At 44.9% G+C, this 12773-nt stretch overlaps 1 protein-coding gene across 3 annotated transcripts in view; it reads right to left on the reverse strand.

The window, feature by feature from the left end:
* LNX1 (ligand of numb-protein X 1) overlaps positions 1–12773 on the reverse strand; it is a 125618-nt gene that overhangs the window by 76550 nt on the left and 36295 nt on the right. The window contains exon 1 of one of the 3 annotated variants that reach the window (XM_079990028.1): positions 6977–7247. The exons of the other annotated variants lie outside the window; for them this stretch is intronic. The gene's annotated coding sequence lies outside the window, so the exon portion shown is untranslated. Of the gene's footprint in view, positions 1–6976; positions 7248–12773 lie in introns of those variants that run through there. 3 annotated transcript variants of the gene reach the window in all.

Consider the following 12773-nt stretch of genomic DNA (forward strand, 5'->3'; position numbering starts at 1 on the left):
ACAATCACTCTCTCCTGTTCAGGAGCACTCTCTAGAAATTTTGTGAGAATCACCTTACCAGATTCAGACAAAATTACTCTGTAGAGACCCTTTTCATAACCCACAAAAATGCCTCTGGCATTCTTTACTCCACCCGGAGCTTCTGTCCTCACATGAGACCCAAAAACCTTGAAATGGGCAACAGAAGGTTTTCTGTGGAACAGTTTCTCAAAAGGAGAACATCCCAAGTCTTTTGAAACCTTTCTCAACCACGTGTAACAAAATGACATTAGTGACTCAGCCCAGTACTCATGTGGCAGATGTGAACTAAGCAATTGCGCATGCATTCCCTTTTGCAATTCTTTGTTCACCCTAACACAGACACATCTGTTCCAAGCTTCTTCGGAACTGGCAATTTTGTGTCTTATCCCTTTCTTCTTCAGGAACCTCTGGAAATCCTGTAAGAGAAAAATTGGCTTCTCATCTGTGCAAAGACAATCTATGTCAGCATCATGCATATTTTTAACCTTATCACAAAACTCTTTAAACCTTTCTAAGGCTTCTTTCGGTCTCTCCAAAAGATAAATCCAGACAAAACCTGTAAAAGAATCAACACATATTAGGTAATACTTTGCATTGCCTCTAGATGGTGCTAGAGGACCAATCACATCAGCATACACCCGCTGAAATGCCTTGTCGACCCTTGAGGTGACCTGCTTGGCGTTCTTCTTGGCTACACCTGCAAAAGAAATCATGTTAGAATCACAAGAATTACATTCCATGTAATCACTTTGATCAAAAGTCAACAAATACAGTCCATCTTTCTCTTTGGCAGAAAGATACAACTCTCCATCTTTGTAGATCTCGCAGTGTTGATCATCATAGGACAGTTTTAGTCCCTTCTTGGCAATCTGCGAAACGCTGAGCAGATTGTACTTCAACTCTGGAACCAAATAAACATCGTTTATAGTCAAGTTCAGACTTTTAAGATACACAGTCCCAATTCCGGTGGCTTCCAGCTCTTGACCATTGGCTTGTTGTACAACGAAGCTTTGCTTCTTAAACGACGAAAACAAATCCCTACGATGGGTCATGTGAACCGTCGCTCCCGTGTCTAAAACGAAGGAATTCCCCACTTGTGGTGTGGCTTTTAGGGACATCAAAGCCTTTGCGGGCTTCGCCTGTGACTTGGCATGGCTTCTGCCTGACGCCTCAGACTTCGTGGAGCTTCCCTTGGCTCCTTTGTTCTGACGTGGCTTCCTGCAGTTCCGCTGAAGATGCCCAGTCTGTCCACAATTGTGGCATCGGACAACGTTTAAAGCTACGGCGTCTCCTCCAGTAGCTACAGCAGTGGGGGTGTCTGAACTCCGTTCTTCCCTCCCCCTGTCCTTGACTTCCAGGGCGGCAAGTCTGTCATGTTCGTTCAGAACCACGGCAAAGACCCTGTCCGAAGTCAAATCTTGCGCTGGGAGAGACCCCAGCTGACTGGCAACCGTTTTGTAAGTCCGATTCAGGCTGTTGATCACCATGAAGCAAAACACTTCCTCCTGCAGACGGAAATTGCGTTCCACCATCTGCTGACGCAGAAATTTCATTTCCGTCAGGTGCGCTTGAACATCTCCATCAGGCGCAAGCCTCAGGTTAGTCAGCTTTTCAAAATACAGCAACGCTGAAGAACCTGCATCTCTCTGATGTGTCCTTCTCAGCGTGTCCCAAACATCTTTCGCGTGCGGTAAATCTTGTATATGAATAAGCTGAGAGTCTGACACGCACAGAATTATAGCGGTTCTGGCCTTCATATCCTGTGACTCCCAAACAGGCGTTGGTGCTGCAGGGATGGGGTTCTCAATCACCCCAAACAGTCTCTGATTCTGCAGCAAGGCCTTCATCTTAATAGACCAAGATGCATAATTGTCACTGGTCAAAAGGGGTGGAGAAGGCAGGCCTTCCCCCTTCTTGGCATCCATTTTGAGTCCTTGCATTGACTCTCAAACACAAGCCTCTAAAATCCAATAGCTGGCTTGTTTACACTCTGTGCACCTGGCAGCAATAACACTGGCCGCTTGGAAAGTCCCTTTCCCAGTTCCTTTGTAAGGGCCTAGTCAAAACACGAGCTGTTTGTGCCTCTCTGGGCATAGCCTGACTTCCAGCCCTTATCTTGAAACTGGCCTGCGTTGCTAAGCAACCACATTCCTTTCCTTGGACAGGAAAAACCACAGGAATGTTAGGAATGCAGACTCTTCTCTCTCGGAGCTGTTTTTCCCAAACGTTGCTCCCATGAAGCAGAGAAATAACCCATCTGCATTCACACTCTTAAGCCCGAAAATCTCATACCTGGGCTCCGTAGCTTGGCTTTCAGCTTCTTCTGGTCAGCTTCTAGCTGCAGAGAAGCAGCCTCCATCTCAGGCTTCCATGGAGAGGGATGAATACAGTCTCCTTGATGCAGACTCCCATGGATCGTAGCAACCGTCCTCTGCTACCAATGTCGGGATTCAGGGTCGGTCAGAGGTATGTGCCTATCTCTCCAGGCACCGGCTGAATTCTTTTGACCTCCCTCCGGCGACTCCCGGTAGGAAAAACACACGAGGTCCGTTCCGGCGATTTTCCTCAGGCTGTGAGAAAAACACACCAATTGCTTCTCCTCCTTCTCCTCCCTGCATATCCCCAGGGAGGGGAATCAGACTCAGACAGAAATGTATCTACATTGCGTTTATTCCTGTCTTTCACTTCAGTACAGAGAAAACATGTCCGCTCTCTTCAACAAACAGAGAGAAACTCCAAACTCCACCCATGTACATCCTGTACAGGTCATATGACACACACACACACTGAGCTAACATCCGGTGCTCAGTACAGAATGGACTGCCCCTTTGTTTCCATGGCAACAGTCACATACTTCCTGTTTGGCTTTCCAGCCACAAGCAGCTGACTTAGCTGCTAGAGCCTTTGCTTGCTGCTGCATTGCTGCTTTAGAATAACAGCAAGATCATCTTATATAAGTTGTTGTGGGGATGTTTAATAAGCTTCTTGTTTTATTTGACCCTAAAATGATTATGTGGTTTTTGCAACTGTAGCATTAGTAACAATTGTTTGCAGCGGGTCTTCTATTTATATATGCAGCCGGCATTTTTTTCTGAACTCTAAATACAACCTTGTTTTGTCATGGCACATGGTTAAAAACAAATACATTTTGACGGTCTGATTGTCTTTGCATCACGAGACTATTAACCTCAAGGCTAGGGATTCGAGTCCCATACTGGGGGGGGGGGGGGAGATTCCTACATTGCAGGGGGTTGAACTAGATGACCCCAGTGGTCCATTCCAACTCTATGATTCTGTTCATCATATTTGTATGTATGATAGTAACCTTAAAGCACTGATATCTCAACTAAAGTACAGCCAAGATGTTCAATGAATGTAAGTATTCCACTTGCAGAGCACATCTGGAATGAGTAAGTAGAACCTATGATGTCCTAACTTTAAATACTAGAAGTGGCTTTTGAAAGTCTTGAAATACAACAGAAAATTCAACTGCTGCTCATACCACCAAAACTATTACAGCAATTGTCTTGTTTTTATGACACCTACCATTGGCTGACATCTGATGAGCTGCAGCACAAGATTTATTTGGATGGTCCATCTGAAACATGCTTATTATGTGTGCCAATAAAAGAGTCAGACACATAAATAGATTTAAGAAGGCCACAACTTTATTTTAAATGGGCAACTTTTCACAACTAACAGCCCCAGACCAGTCATTAAGGAGATCCCTGTGCTCCTGAGGCCCAGCATGGCTGTCCCACCAATTGACCTATCCCCAACTGGGCAAGCCTGCCCAATCTCAGGGTCAGTTGAATGCCAGCTGCAAATGGCAGCCACTTGTACTTTGCCACCCCAGCTTGCCCCTAAGGAGATGGCAATCTATGCTAAGCTCTCCACCTTTCCTTGACAATGATGTTACCTCCCAGGCTCTTTCTTACCTCTAAAGGGCTCCTCCTCAGTTGCTGGCCACCTGCCAAGCCATGACAAAAATTAACAAGTCCAATTAGACCAATTAAAGCTAGAACACATCCCATCCCAACTACAGTGCCCTGGGGAAGACAACAAGCCTGCTCTGCAAAGGCCAATTCTGCAGAACATGCAAAAATTCCCTCCTAACCCTATAAGGTGGATCCAAGACTCTCAGGGCAACTGCTAAAAACTGGGAGAGGAGAGCACTGCCTGCCTCACAAAATTAACCTTGGGCAAAGGGCGGGACTGCCTTAAATATGCTGGTTTCCCCCTTCTTGTACCAAAGGAACAATTGCCCTCACACAGTGGTGGACTTGGGTACTATGGGGCCCTGTGCAAGGCCAAAATTTGGCGCCTCCTTCAGCCCTCATGCTGTGCTCCAAAGCTGGGAAAGCACTAACAATGCTTTAGGAAGGAGATGGAAGGACTCTAGGACCCTGTCAGAGCCTCCTGCCTTCTTCCCAAAGCCCAGCGCCTCACTTACTGGGCTTTAAGATGGTGCCCCTTGGCTCACACAGGCCTAAATTTGTCCCTACCTCACAACTCTGGCAATGTGGCCCTCCCTGTGGCTGCTCCTCAAGGCCACCTCAAACTTCTTCCATCCTACAAGCTGTGCCCTCAGAAGCTAAGGCACACCAGGTCCCATAGGATATGCTTCCACAAAAGGACATAAAAGATTTCAGCCTAATATTATTTATTAAATTTGTATACCGCCCTTCATCCGCAGATCTCAGCGCAGTTCACAACATAAAAATACAATATAAAAACACAAAATACATGATTTTAAAACCCCAATAACTCCCCCATCCCACAAACACACTTTAAAGAGTCAGGTAGGTAGCCGTGTTAGTCTGACACAGTCGAAATATATATAAAAATGCTACTACACACACACTTTAAAGAGGTATAAGATGTTCATCAGCCAAAGGCCTGGTTAAAGAGGAACATTTCTGCCTGGCACCTAGGCAAACTTCCCAGGGAAGAGCTTCAACAAACAAGAAGCCACTACAGACAAAGCCACTTTTCTATAGGAAATGCTTTTAAAACAAATACCAACCACAAGTGTGGCATTTTTTTAAAAAAAAAAATCTAAAATAGTACAATTAATTTTGCAATTTTAGTTATCCAGTGCTACATTAGAGTCACAAGAAAATCTCTCCAAGGCCAAATTCCCATGAAAGACTATTATCATTACTTATTTTTCAAAACTACTTGTACTAATTGAAATTATTTTAGATGCTTTGTTTTATTGCTTGTGTTTACCATCCTCCTTTGGGAGGAAGGGCGAGACATGCATTGAACAAATAAGCAGGGATTTTGTCAGCCAGAACTCACCAGAACTCAGTTATGGCACCTCTCAGGTGGGCGCCATTGCCATTATAAGAGAACAAGGGAGGCATTCATGAATTTGGGCACCTCTTTCTCTAGAAAAATAGCACTGCTTATATTCAGCTCTAGCCTTTGATACCAGGGCAATCAGTGGCCTTACTCAATGTTTTCCCTGGTACCTGAATTAATATCAATGAGAACACCCAGGACTAAACAAGTCCTTTCCAAGAAGGGTGGCGCCTACCTTGTGGAATGCCTGACTCAGCAGACCTAGGAGGCAACTTTTTGGCTTCCTTCACCAGCTGAATAACAACTTCCAAATAACCAAAGGCCCATGCATCTATGAGCTGATTCCCTCGCATTTCCAACATGACAAGAATCAAACAGTCATTGATTGTGTGATTCTTAGGAGAGGATTTTCTAATAGCTGAAGCTATAGATAAACATCACACTTTACTAACACATTTCTATTATCATGACACCTCTAAAGCAAGCTTTCTCAACCTCGGCCCTCCAGATGTTTCGAGACTATAATTCCCATCATCCCTGACCACTGGTCCTGCTAGCTAGGGATCATGGGAGTTGTAGGCCAAAAACATCTGGTGAACCAGAGCAGCGCACGGAAATGCCGTTTACCTTCCCACCGGAGCGGTACCTGTTTATCTACTTGCACTTTGACGAGCTTTCGAACTGCTAGGTTGGCAGGAGCAGGGACCGAGCAACGGGAGCTCACCCCGTCACGGGGATTCGAACCGCCAACCTTCTGATTGACAAGTCCTAGGCTCTGTGGTTTAACCCACAGCGCCAAAGGTTTCAGTAAAACAACACCATGTGTTTTCGACATTTGTGTATGAGAGAGAAAGGGGGGGAGAGGGAGTATATGCTCCCTAGTTTTTGTTTGCAATCATATGCACACTTCCCTGGGAGTCAACCCCATTGAACACAGCAAGACTTCCTTCCAAAGGATTACAATGTGCCTACATATGAATCCAATACAAAGCAATGCAAGTTTCCACAGACACCTTGTAAACCTTACAACAAACCAGTCTCAGCTGCACTAACTTAACTCTCCATTCTTTTTATATTAAAAAACAACAACACCTTGACACATCTAAGCCCATCAAGTCCATTTTGTGCATTCTAAACACTCAGTCATAGTCACAGACAACAGAGGTACAGCATGACAAAAAAAATAGACATGCTAAAATGGTAAAAAAAAATACAAAAAAATGGTAAAATGGTAAAAAATATGGTCATGGTAAAAAATATAGCAATGGTAAAATATTTGTATTTCATGCAAATCCTCTGCCACAGTTCCCACATGTATATACAATCCGGTCATTAGCACACAATTAGAAACAGCCCCACCCCAATCATTATTAGTAGCAGGGAATTTATTACTTACCCTTCTCCAGAAGCTCCCAGGGCAGGTTATACAACAATTTAAAATTCAGTATTCAAAGCAGTAAAAACAAATTGCATTCACAGGAATAGCAACCAGATGCTGTTTTCTCATGGAAGCAGGCTCCAACATGTGTATTCTTAGATGGAGGGCCAAGTCCATGTGCCAACATGTGCTACATGCTCAGTCCCCCAGCCAGTGTTGTACAAGCTACACTGAGCCCATGCTCTGCATCTTACAGAGGAGAAGGCTTACCTGGTCTCTAGCTGTATTCCACATAGTGATGTCCTACGGCAGTTCACACATATTTCAAAAGACCAGTGACTTCAGAGTATTTCACCTTCCAAAAAGAACGCTCTCCGACCTTTCCTACTTCTTGAGTAACCTAATCAACATAAGCTTTGACAGATACTTTCTTGGCTGATTCTGAAGGCAGGAAAAGTCCTGTCCCAAGAAGCTGATCAACAGCAAGGCAGACGTGAACTTACTGCTTCACCAGCATGCTTCTCACCTATACATCAGGAGCCAGTCATGTGGTGTAAACCAAGTCAGGTGCCTGATCTCTCCTGAACTACTCCTCAAAGTATGTACTCCTCCTAATTGCCCTCATAAATGCAACGGCACTGCCTGCAATAAATCTTATTATGCAAATGTGTAGGGCTAGAGAGTGCAAATTGCTTGACTGCCACTTAAGTTGTTCCTCTGAATGTTCAGGCAGAGGTTTTTCCCCCAGGCAGTCCGGTCACATCATAAAGATCCAAGGACACAGTTGTATTGATCTGGAAATATGACTTTTGGGCAGTTAATAAAGATCACTCAGGGTGCACTAGTTGGGATCTGAGAAACTAGGTTCAGATCCTCATTCAGCTGTGAGGCTCACTGGGTGGCCTTGAGCAATTCAATCCCCCCCCCCCAAAAAAATTGACCCTGCAGGATTGCTCTTAAACTAGGGTTACCAGACGTCCCTGTTTCCCGGGGACAGTCCCCGGATTTGCGAATAAGTCCCCGGACAAATTCCATCCCCGGAATGTCCCTGGATTTCATCTAATGTCCCCAGGAAACACAGCAGTCTCAGCAGCCCGGAGAAGTTAGCTCTGGCAGGCTTCAGGAGCTGCTCAGAAGTCCCCATATGATGGTGATGCAGGGGCTTCTAAGATGCAGCTTCCGGGCTGCCTCCACCTTCCCTGACCCCAGAAACTAAGCTGTGAAGGGAGGCTTCACGCTGCCTATCGGAGCATGCCTGCAAGCAGGAGGGGGCAGGAATCTCTCGGTTAGGCAACAGGAAGCCAGTGTGGTGTAGTGGTTAAGAGCGGTAGTCTCGTAATCTGGGGAACCGGGTTCGCGTCTCCGCTCCTCCACATGCAGCTGCTGGGTGACCTTGGGCCAGTCACACTTCTCTGAAGTCTCTCAGCCCCACTCACCTCACAGAGTGTTTGTTGTGGGGGAGGAAGGGAAAGGAGACTGTTAGCCGCTTTGAGACTCCTTAAAGGGAGTGAAAGGCGGGATATCAAATCCAAACTCTTCTTCTTCTTCTTCTTCCCTTCCCAGCTGAGGGATCCCCGCCCCCCCCCCCTGCTTGCATGCAAGTAGGAATGGGATTGGGGCTGCTCCAATGGGAGAGGAGGCATTGCGCTGCCTGAGCCTTGCTGCTGCTCTCAGCCATCCTTCTCCACCTTCCATGCCTGACCCACCACGCACCGCTTCCCCACCACCACCACCACCAAATAGCCAACAACTCATGGGCTGCCCAGGCTCATGGAGATAGGAGATAGAAGCTTCAGAGGAAGGGGAAATGTGGCGGTTGAGGTCAAGGTGGCGGCCGCCCCTCTGCCACCACCATAGCTGCAGCATCAATGTCCCGAACATGTAGTATTTACTTATTTAAAGTGTCCCCGGATTCATTGAACAAAATCTAGTAACCTTATCTTAAACATACAGCCTGATCTTATGCTTAAATACTGTAGCTGTCTTTGTACCTCCATATAAATAAAGTGTCACTGAATGCATTGGGGCACCTTCAATTAAACACAAATAAGCTCAGGCTTCACAGCTCTGATCTCATCTACACTTTCCATCAGAGGCAGATTTAGGTAAGTGTGACCGGTTCCATGCACCGGGTGCCGAGCCTAGTGGGTGCTGCAGGGCAAAAAAGTGATAATGTAGTGAATTGGGCAGAATGGAAGGTGAGAGTTGGGTGCCAAATTTTGGGCTTGCCTGGGGCACCATTGAAATGTGAAAGGCCCTGTTTCCATTGAATTAAGTGGAATTTCTGAATAAGAATGGATAGGATCAGATTACAAGCTTAAAATGAGGTGTGAATGAGCCCCAAGTATGGAAGAGCCCTAAGGCAAGTTATTGGGGACTCCTATTTTGAAGATGGGGAATAAAGTTGGGGAAGGAAGACTCCATTGTCATGGACATATGCGTAGAGCTAAGCCGGACCTGTCAAAAACCTGATAGATACATTTTTAGACTTATGACTACCAAGGTCAGCAGTGGGAAGATGCCTGTTAACTGAACTCAAAAGATTGGAAAGCCAATTAAGACTAAGACATAATTAGAGAGATATCTTAATATATAATTGTGGGAACAAAGAAGCCATCGTGTAATTGGAAAAATGAAATCTACAAAGCTTTAAATTAACATTATAGAGTACATTTTATTTAAAGTACTGCAAGTTATCTGGTCCGTTTGCCCGCCTGTTATGTTTTCTCAGTTCATTGGTTTAACTGCTCTAGACATGTTCTCCTCCAGCCATTTTTACAAAGGGGTATTACTGGTCTCTCTGTATCAGATGCGTTTCCTTAATCTACTTTATGGCAGCTAGTTTAATGGGAGATGCCTGATTTTAAAACTAAGCTATCAGTACTCTCCTGATATATCTACCGGTAATTACTAAGAAAAATAATATTTTACCATACTCCAAAATTCCTTAAAGGTTTAACTAATGGCACATCCCAAACTTTTATTCAGTAGGGGTTCTTTTTTTGAACACAGCTGGCCAGCTAATCAGTAGCATTCAGCGTAGTCATGTTGCTTCCCAGGAGGGAATAATCAAATGGAATTGCCATTCATTTCAACATATCCAATAGGCCAAAAAGCAGGAAGAAGTACAAGCAAGGGTGCATCTGACAGATACATTTCAGTCAAATTAGGGGACGTGTGTCTAGCTGAGCAATGGAAGCTTTCTCATGATTTTAAAAGCAAAACTTGTTAGGAATATATCTGACGAGCACACGGCAAAGACTGATGCAAGAGTGCAAGGAGGAGGAAGGAAATCAGGAATTTGTAGCCATGCAACACAGTAGGGATATTTAAGGACTCAAAAATCCTTTCTCTGACCACTAGAGGTCCTGCCCAATGGCCCCCTGGGAATCCAAGAACTGAGACTGACACTATAAGTCGGAGAATCCCCTGCTTGGGGCGGGGGGAGGTATAAAGTGAAAGCCAAGCTCTGTAGGCAACCAAATACTACGCTAAATTTCCATGCCTCTACAGCAAAGCTTGTTGACAGGCATGAAAAATGGGAACATCCCTTCCTTAAACCAAATTCATTCTGTTCTACAAGCTATTTTTGTTCCTTCTAATTGAATCAAGTCCATAAAACAAAGAAAGAAAAGAAAACCCAGCGTTTAAAAAAATCCAGCAGTTTGGCTAAGCCAAAAGGCACACGCATGTAAATAAAAATGGAGCCAGCACAGGATTTTCGTCCCATGGGGTGAACTTGGCATTCCTCTACCTCCTCTCTTCGGATGACATAAATACTTGCCTCCTAAGGGGGCCATATGTAAAAGATTGTTATGCAAGCTACATCTGCTGAAACCCCTTCTGCCTATGGACCATCCTCAAATTGTCCCATTTTCTTGATCGTATTGCCTTTTCTTGTGTGCTTCTCATGGCTGTCCAACTTTAAATTGTTTGCATAAATGTGCCATTACGCATTTATGGTGCCTTTCTTGTTTGGTTTTAAAATTTGGTTGTTTGCTTCAAACTGGAACACTGCACAGCCCCTCCTGCTTCGAGCAAGCCAAACTTGCTCTTCCTGAACTTGATTCTCAAGAGAAGATTGAACATGTGACAACCAATATAGTCAGTAGCCTTTCAGTTAACAGTAGCAGGGAGCTCCTCAGTCTACATGTGTCTGCAGTACAAGAATCAACCTAACACTGCTTAACTGCCTGAGCAACCAACAGGGCACCAAAGAACCAGGGGGAGACGACTCTGAATGGGCAAACAAACAACAAAAGCCCTGAAAAGTAGCTTTTCTCAGAAATGTTGCATAATAACTGTGTGGGTTTGTGTGGCACAATGTTTTGCTTGGGGCACTATTTAAGCAAGGCCTGCGTAATTCACTCACAGCTGTCGGACTTGACAGCAAAGCCACCAACACAAAGCCTTCCCAGTAATAACTTGGTGCCAGTCCATCATTGCATGGTTTTAGGTGAAGCATAACTTTAATGCAATACATGAGTGAGCTTATGGTGGAATCACTGTTCATAGATTGTGGGGGGGGGGGGGGGGAGAAAGAAACACGGGTGGGGTGAGGAGGAGATGTGTGAAACCTTTTGCATATTTTCTTTTAGTTTGGCAAAATGTAGCCAGAAGCAGTTTTATTTTCATCTTCAGCTGGCTCAGTTTATATAGAGAAGCCAGCTGGCTTCCCATACAGTGTGCCTGAGATTCCTGGAACTCAAGTACAATAAAAACGGAGTTATTCCCCAGACGTTAAATTGATAATTGAGGCCTTTCAGTTAATTTGATTTGGATAGCCAGGCTAAACAAACCGCAAATCTTGAGGGGGTGAGGGTGGAAATGCTCACGTCCCTGCTTGTACGGTAGCATCTGTGTTGGATCCTAATAGTTGCAGTTGAGTTAATGATTGATTGACCTGTCCAGGTTCCCTCTGGAATTAATTTGGAGCAGAGTGAGCAATTCCTGGGTGTCCCCTGGATATCTGAAAAATAATACATTTGCACTCCATAGTGGGTCCAGGGTAAATTTGGTGCCTTAATTTAGTATCTGCACAACCAGACACGTAATTTTATTATGTGCATTTGATTTTTAAACTGTCGACTTCATCTGTATTTTTATCCTATCTACTGTTGTTAAAGTTTATTGTAACAAATATTTCATACCATGTTCTACAAACGGCTCAGAGATATTTTGTGATTGAGCTGCTTATAAATCTTGCTGAACAATTGAATACATGTCATCACTGCCATATGCCAGAGCCTAGGCAGGGGTCAGCAAACTTTTTCAGCAGGGGGCCGGTCCACTGTCCCTCAGACCTTGTGGGGGGCCAGACTATATTTTGAAGAGAAAAAAAAGAACAAATTCCTGTGCCCCACAAATAACCCAGAGATGCATTTTAAATAAAAAGACACATTCTACTTATGTAAAAACACAATGATTCCCGGACCGTTCGTGGGCCGGATTTAGAAGGTGATTGGGTTGGATCCGGCCCCTGGGCCTTAGTTTGCCTGCCCATGGCCTAGGGAACCTCGGCAAACCTGAGAGTTTTCTTTGCCTCAATCATGCAACTTCCCAAACAAAAAGGGAGGGAAGCAGACAGCTTGAGTTTATTACTATGTCTTCCGATCAGAAATGTCCCCAAGGCGGCCAAGTGATAAAATGCAGCTTACAGATATTTTAGACAACCTCCTTTAAAAAAAAAAAAAGTCTCATGCCTCCCAAATGCACCCATCCCTGATGTCAAAGAAAGCAGGAGTAAATCCTCAGGCAGCTGCTCCACTCTGCCAGCAACTCTGCCAAGGTTGTGAGGGGTAGAGCAAGTGGAGCAGCTTTCCCTTGAAGGGCCAAATACAGCCTTATTCCTGCAACAATGCCTCCCAGACAGCAGCTGAGCTTGTAAGAGTCCCAAGCTGGCCTGATGTGATGATGTCACTATGGCACAGCAGATCATGGAATTGTAGAGCTGGAAGGGACCCCAAGGACCATGTGGTCCAACCTCCTGCAATGCAGGGATCTCAGATAGGTCACAAAAGGTAAAGGACCCCTGGATGGTTAAGTCCAGTCAAAGGCAACTATGGGG

This window comes from Podarcis cretensis (assembly GCF_951804945.1).
Source record: "Podarcis cretensis genome assembly, chromosome: 9".
NCBI classification, from domain to species: Eukaryota; Metazoa; Chordata; class Lepidosauria; order Squamata; family Lacertidae; genus Podarcis; species Podarcis cretensis.